A 7,835-nucleotide genomic window follows, 5' to 3' on the forward strand; every position below is an offset into this window, starting at 1 on the left:
ATTTTGCAAGTATTGACTTGTTTACATCTCATAACAACCCTATGACATTGGTACTATGACTGTGCTTATTTTACAGATGAGTAAACTGAGTCACGGAGATTTAAGTAATTTTCCCAAAGGCACAAAACTAGTAAACGCAGGGAGTCTTGCTTCAGAGTCCCAGGTCTTACTATAAACTAGGCAACCTCTATTGAAGCTTACTTACTCTGTGCTTAATTTCAACAACCTAAGATAGCATGATTAGTGTTATTCTCTCCTACCCCAACCCCACCCTTCCTTCTACTTTTTGGATGAAGAAACTAAGGCTTAGAAAATTTATCTTATTCCGATTTCCACATTCAGTTAATGACAGAGCCAGGGACAGGTAGCCCAGATAGCTTGTCATCAAAGGCTGTGCTCAAGTATTCCAGCAGTCAGAGCTCTGGGGAGTGTGAGGCTGCAGGGAATCTTACTCACCTAGAATCTCCTGTCCTGATTGCCACACCCACACCATCCACTCCAAACTGCAACCTGGCTGTCTTTCGTCCTCAGTTCTTTTCCTGCAAATGCCCAAGGAGCCTGCCCTGAGGCACTCAGAGGGAGAGTAGGGGCACCTCCCAGGATAGAAACTACTGTAGACTGGTGAGATCGCCCCAGCAAGCCAGTGAGGAGTTGATATAAGCTGGTCTCCAATTCTCAAGGACTGATTTTGAATTAAATACCTGGGACTCAGATGTCAGTCTTGGGCAGCGCAAATACTACAGTTCTGACATTATTGCATCAAGGGCGAGGTTTTTCTTCTTCTTCTTCTTTTTTTTTTTTTAGGTACATGATTTTTAATAGAAAATATATATACATAATAAAAGTCAAATAACACAAAGCATATTGTATCTAGTGAAAATGATTCTTCATCTCACCTCTGCTCCAGTCCCCATCCCCTAAAACAACCTCTTTCTTGTATATTCAGCCGAAGATAATCTTGTTGTTAGCTGTCGTTGAGTTGCCTCCCATTCATGGTGACCCCATGCGCAACAAAAGGAAGCGCTGCCTGGCTCTGTGCCATCCGCATGATTGGTCGTAGATTGGACCGTCGTGATTCATAGGGCTTTCATTGGTTGATTTTTGGAAGTAGATCACCAGGCTTTTCTTCCTAGTCATCTTAGTCTGGAAAATCTGCTGAAACTTGTCCAGCATCAAGCAATACTCAAGCCTCCACTGACAGATGGGTGGTGGCTCTACATGAAGTGCATTGACCGGGAATCAAACCTGGGTCTCCCTCGTGGAAGGCAGGAATTACTACCACTGAGCCACCAATAGATATACATATAGGTATATATATTTTTAACCACACATATGGGCATATACTATACATACTATTCTGTACCTTCGTTTTTGGTTATAACTAACAATATGTCTTGGAACTTACTCCTGGTCAATATCTAAAGCCCTTTTTCATTTTTGAAAGGACTGCAGAGCTTTCCATTGTAAGGCTGTGAAATAACCTAGCTAGCCAGTCCCCTATGATGGCCGTTGAGGTTGTTTCTAATCTGAAGCTCCGACCAGCCCCCTGTAGGGAATCTGCTGTGTTTTCCCTGCAACGCAGTGCAGGCTCCCTGAGATCTCCTAGTCAAGGCTGTGGGGAGGGAGGGGAGTTCGCGCACGCTCCCCTCCAGCCAGAGAAGGCGTGTAGTACTGCTGGGCTTTCCTCTGTGGAAGAGAACTCACAGGGCTAAGTGGAGGTACAGCTCAGAAAAAAACACCCAGACAAAAGCTCAACTCATCTCTGAAGCCTGGTGTTTATGCTCAACTGCAGCAGTAGCAGCAGCAGCAATAAAAATACGCTGTGAGCTTTTCCAGCATTCCTTGCCAAATATGCCACTGTCTCCTTTTCCACCAGGACCTGCAGCTCCAGGGACCTGGCCAGTTCTGTGACTCATGGGAGCTGGAGGCACCGGTTTATGATACAAGGCAATATATTTGACCAACAGATAGGGAAGGAACGAGATTGGGTCTGCAGAATTTTATCTACCTATGGCTCTTCCTCTTGAGAAATGACCTGGGCAACTTAATTCAGCTCAGTTCCTCATATTCTCTTCACTGAGATGAAAGTGTTTGGTCAGGCGAGTGGTTTCTCCTAGAAGAACCCACTGCTAAGTGTCTGCCTCTGCCTGGCTCTGTTTGGTGACGCTTTGCTTGGCTGGAGGCCTGGGGAAGCCCCTCAATGGTTTCCCTTCCAAAGGAAACACCTATACTATAAGTTCTATCATTCCCCCCCTAAAAATGCATGGTGCCAGGGCCTTTGTTTTATATTGACACCACTGTTCTAGCCCTCCCTGCAACAAAAATTAGTTGAATGTGTTCATTTCATCTAGGTTTTCAAATTTGTTGGAGTACAATTTTTCATAGTAACCTGTTATGATCTTCTTTATCTCTGTTGGATCAGTTGTAATGTCACCAATTTTATTTCTTAATTTGATTATTTGCCTCTTCTGATTTTTTGTATTTTGTCAGTCTAGCCAGCGGTTTGTTTATTTTACTGATCCTTTCAAAGAACTAACTTCTGGTTTTGTTACTTCTTTCTGTTGTTTTTCTATTTTATACTTCATTTATTTCTGCCCTGATCTTTATTATTTCCTTTTTTCTGGTAGTTTTTGGCTTCTTTTGCTCTTGCTTTTCCATTTGTTCAAGTTGTCAGTTTAAGTTAATGATTTTGGATCCTTCTTCTTTTTTTAATATAGGCATTTATTGCTATGAATTTCCCTCTGAGTACTGCTTTTGCTGTGTTCCTAAGGTTTTGCTTTGTTGTGTTTTCATTTTTCTTTGAATTTTTTAATTTCACTTTTGATTTCTCCTGTGACCCAATAGTTTTTTAGGGGTATATTATTTAGTTTCCTTTTTTTTCCCCTTTATTTCCTGTTGTTGATTTCTAGCTGCATACCATCATGGCCGAAGAAGATGCTTTGTATGATTTCAATCTTTTTAAATTTGTTAAGACTTGTTTTGTGTCCTAACTTATGGTCTATTCTGGAAAATGATCCATGTGCTCTGGAGAAGAATGTGTATTGTTCTGAAGCTGGCTGGAGCGTTCTATATATATCTGTTTGGTCAAATTGGCTTATGGTTTTATTCAATTTCTCAGTGCCCTTAGTGATCTTGTTTTTAGATGTTCTGTCAGTAATTGAAAGTGGTATGTTGAAGTGCCCTATTATTATTGTGGAGTTGTCTATTTCTCCTTTGATATTAGTCAGTTTTTTGTTTCATGTATTTTGGAGCATCGCTATTCCAAAAACCAAAACCCACTACTATCGAATCGATTCTGACTCATAGTGACCCTATACGACAGACTAGAACTGCTCCATAGAGCTTCAAAGGCTGAAATCTTTATGAAAGCAGACTGCCACATCTTTCTCCTTTGGAGCAGCTTCTGGGTTTGAATGACCGACCTTTTGGTTAGCCGCCAACTGCTTTAACCACTGCACCACTAGGCCTTCTGCATTGTTGTTAGGTGCATGTATATTTATAATCGTTATGTTTTCTTGCTGGATTGACCGTTTTATTATTATGTAATGTCTTTCTTTATCTCTCATAATAGATTTTGATTTAAAGTTTATTTTATCTGTTATCAGTATGGCCACCCCTGATCTTTTTTGTTTATTGATTGAATGGAATACTTTTCTCCATCCTTTTACTTTCAGTCTGTTTGTGTTCTTATGTCTGAGGTGTATTTTCTGTAGATAGCAAAAGACATTCTGCCATTCTCTGCCTTTTGTATGGGACGATTAGGCCATTTGCATTTAAGGTTATTACTGAAAACAAAATGCCTACCTCACTCATTTTGTTAATTGGTTTTTGAGTGTTTTGTATCTTATTTGTTTTTTATTCTGATTTTTCTGTTTTTGTTTGTATTTGGTTGCTTTCTTGAGACCAGCCTTTTTTCTTTCTTCCTCCTTTTCTTTTGGGTATTTTTTCTCAGAGATTTCTTAGTGGTTACCACATATATTACATTGCACAACTTAAAATTGCAACAGTGTTTAACACATGAGCAGCAGTTAACATACAACCTTAATGTAATAAATCTTTTCTGATATGCTCATCGTTCCCCTGTTTCTGTTGGTGCGTCTCCATTAACATCAATATACAACCAAAATTCATTAAGTTTACTTTGTACTTATGTTTTACAAACTTGATGCTGTACTGTTTGTCAGATTTAATTATTGAGTTTTTTTCCCTGAAAATATCATATACTTAGTCCTTATGATTGCCTGTGTTGTTGCAGTTTTTTGGAGATCTCTCTCTCTCTTTCTTGTTTTTTTTATTTTTTCCTACATATAACTTGTTGCCGTTAAGTTGATTCTGACTCATAGGGCCCCTATAGGACAGAGTAGAACTGCTCTGTAGGGTTTCCAAGGAGCATGTGGTGGATTTGAACTGCCAGCCTTTTGGTTAGCAGCCTTAACTCTTAATCACTGTGCCAATGGTGCTCCCTTCCTGTGTATTAATACGAGTATTTATTGAATGCTCTTGCCTTTCCATTTAGAGTACTCCCTTAAGTAAAACTTGCAAAACTGTTGTGGTAGTGGTAAATTCCCAGAGCATCTGTTTGTTTGGTGGGAATGACTTGACTTCCTCCTCAGTTTTGAACGACAACTTTTCTGGGTAAAGAATTTTTGGTTGACAATTGTTTTTGTTCAGTATTTTATATATGTTGCACCATTGTCTTCTGACCTCTAAAATTTCTGGAGAGAAACCCTCACTGATTCTTATGAAAGACCCTTAGTATTTTATATTGCATTTTTCTCTTGCTGCTTTCAAAATTCTCTCCTTGTTTTTGGTTTTCAAGAAATTTTATTAGGATATGACATGGAGTTGATCTTTTTGTGTTTCTTCTAATTGGGGTTCCTATAGCTTCCTGTATTTGCAGGCTTGGTTTTCTGTTCAGGTTTGGGAAATTATCTCTTGGAAAATTCTCCCTATGCCTTTATTGTTGTTGTGGTAACAACAATGTTAGATTTCTTAATTGAACCCCATGTTTCCATTTGAGTTTGTTCACTTTTCTTTGTTCTTTTCTCTTGAGACTTGGTAAGTTCAGTTATTTTGCCTTCTAGTTTATTTATTCTATTTTCTGTCTGTTTGAAAAATTACTTGAAAGTGACAAATATAAAGCTGTTGGTTTCTCCCCCAACATTTCTTTTTTATTTTATTCTGGTGAAATATGCAACAAAATATTTGCCATTTCAACTATTTTCATGTGTACAATTCAGTGACATTACTTATGTGCAAAGTTTTGTGCAACCATCACCACTAATCCATTTCCAAATTTTCCCAGCATCCTTTACAGAAATGCAGTATGTATGCCTTAAGCAATACCTCCCTATTTCCCCTTTCTGCTTGCCTCTGGTAGCCACTAATAACCTTTGATCTCTATGAATTTGCCTATTCTAGATATTTCATAAAAGTGTCTCTCCCAACATCGTATCATGAAAATTTCCAAACACACTAAAGGTGAAAGAATTATGCAGCGAACACTCATGTCTCCACCACCTAGATTCTATAATTAACGTTTTGCTAGATTTCCTTTAAGGAGATCTGATGGTACAGTGGTTAAGAGCTCAGCTGCTAACCAAAAAGTCTGAACCCACCAGCTGCTCCTCTGCGGGAGGAGGATGTGGCGGTCTGCATCTGTAGAGATTATAGCCTTGGAAACCCTATGGGTCAGCTCTACTGTGCTCTATAGGATCATTATTATTAAACCTATTGTTCTGTGCCAGAATCTACTTGACGGCACACAATAGGTTTGCTTGATCACATATCCTACCATCTATTCAAGCCACTGTATCTTAAGGCTTTTTAAAAGCCCAGCTTAAATATTCAATTCATTTACTTTGAAAACTTCTCAACAGGAAACTCAAAACCTTGTTTAATAAATACGGAGTAATTTAGTTCCAGTTCAAATTAGGCTAGTAGGGAGAGAAGAGGGAAAGAAGGCTAGAGAAAATGGAGAGGGAGAAGGTGGCTTCTGGAAAAAAAAAGGAAGTTGACAGAGGTAAGAAGAAGAATGGAGTCCAACTGGAAAAGGAGAGAGAGTTGTGCAGACACAGGAAAAATTCAAGTCTCTGGAGGTTTGCAAATGAGCGTGGGTCACTTCTTCTCCAAGAAAACACCAAATGGTGGATCATGCAGGTGATATGGAAGAGCCTGGAGGCCCCGGGGGGCCCTGGAGTGGTAGACCATGGTGGTTTCAGTGGAGGCTTTGGCAGTGGCTTCCTGGTCTGGGGTCATGGACCTCACAGTGGCAAGGCCAAGGACAAAGAATGGCTCCCTGTCACCAAACTGGGCCACGTGGCCAAGGACATGAAGATTAAGTCCCTGAAGAAAAACTGTCTCTTCTCCCTGCCCATCAAGGAGTCTGAGATCATTGACTTTTTCCTGAGGACATCCCTCAAGGATGAGGTTTTGAAAATTATACCTGTGGAAAAGCAGACGTGGGCTAGCCAGCAGACCAGGTTCAAGGCATTTGTCACCTCTTGAACTACAATGGCCACATCGATCTGGGTGTTAAGTTCTCTAGGGAGGTGGCCGCTGCCATCCACCGGACCATCACCCTGGCCAAGCTCACCATCGTCCATGTGCTGTGAGGCTACTTGGGGGACAAGATCAGCAAACCCCACCCAGTTCCTTGAAAGGTGACCAACGACTATGACTCTGCGCTGGTGTACCTCATCCCCAGCCCCAGAGGCATTAGCATGGTTTAGTCCCTTTACCTAAGAAACTGCTGCTAACATATTGATGACTGCTACAGGTTGACCAGGGGCTGCCACGCCAAGCAATTTTGTCAAGGCTACCTTCAGCGCTATCTCTAAGACCAACAGCTATCTCACCCCTGATCTCTGAAAAGAGGCTGTGTTCACCAAGTCTCCTACCAGGAACTGAGCATCTTGTAAAGGCCCACATCAGAGCCTCTATACAGAAGAGCCAGGCTCCAGCTGTGGCCACCACATAGTGGTTTTTATACAAGAAAAATAAAGTGAATTAAGCCTGAAAAAAAAATTAGTACGGGTCAGGTCACTAGCACCGTCCTTCATGGGGGGCTGGGAATGTAGAAGTTTTGTACCTAGGGCCCTGCTGATGCTTGGTTAAGGACCAGCTCCCTGAATAGAGCATGGTGGCTAGAGGCTTCTGTTGGCCACCACAACTGTGGCCAGGAGAGCCGTGTGCTGCCCTCCTGGGGACTCCACGTGGTACATATGTTGGCATTCCTTGCAGGGTTCCTGGTAAGGGAGTCCAGCCCTGTGTCAGCTGTATAATGGAGGAGATCCGGAATGGGGGACCCTCACTACTGCTATGTATTGTTGGTACATGAGAGCCTGGACTGTTATTTAACCTCTCCGAGCTTAGAGTATTCTCATCCGTAAAATGGGCAGAGTAAGAGTATATGCCTTATGGGGTTATATATTGGGCAGATAAACTGAGATGGATGCATACAAGATGGTCAGTGAATTCCTGGTAGAAGACTTAATGAACACAGTCTCAGGCATGGGTGAGATGTCTGGAGTGCCAGATATCATCTGCCAGCTGTTGGACTAAATGGCTTACACACTATCTTGTTTCATCCTCATAACAGCACTAACAGGTGAATATTATTATTGGTCTCATTTTAGAAATGTGGAAAATGAAACTCAGAGACGTTAAGTAACTTCTGCAGGTGATACCTCTGGTAATGGTGGAGCCAGAGTCCCTGGTGGCACAAAACAGAAATGTTGGTGGTTTGAATCCACCTACAGGCACCTTCGAAACCCTGGTGGTATAGTGGTTAAAGAGTTCGGCTGCTAACCAGAAGGTTGGCAGTTTGAATCCAC

General features: G+C 41.3%; 1 pseudogene; it reads left to right on the top strand.

The window, feature by feature from the left end:
* Positions 1 to 6,164: 6,164 nt before the first annotated feature.
* LOC126087851 (40S ribosomal protein S2-like) lies at positions 6,165 to 6,659 on the top strand (annotated as a pseudogene).
* Positions 6,660 to 7,835: the final 1,176 nt, after the last annotated feature.

This window comes from Elephas maximus, chromosome 13 (genome assembly GCF_024166365.1).
Source record: "Elephas maximus indicus isolate mEleMax1 chromosome 13, mEleMax1 primary haplotype, whole genome shotgun sequence".
Taxonomy (NCBI): Eukaryota; Metazoa; Chordata; class Mammalia; order Proboscidea; family Elephantidae; genus Elephas; species Elephas maximus.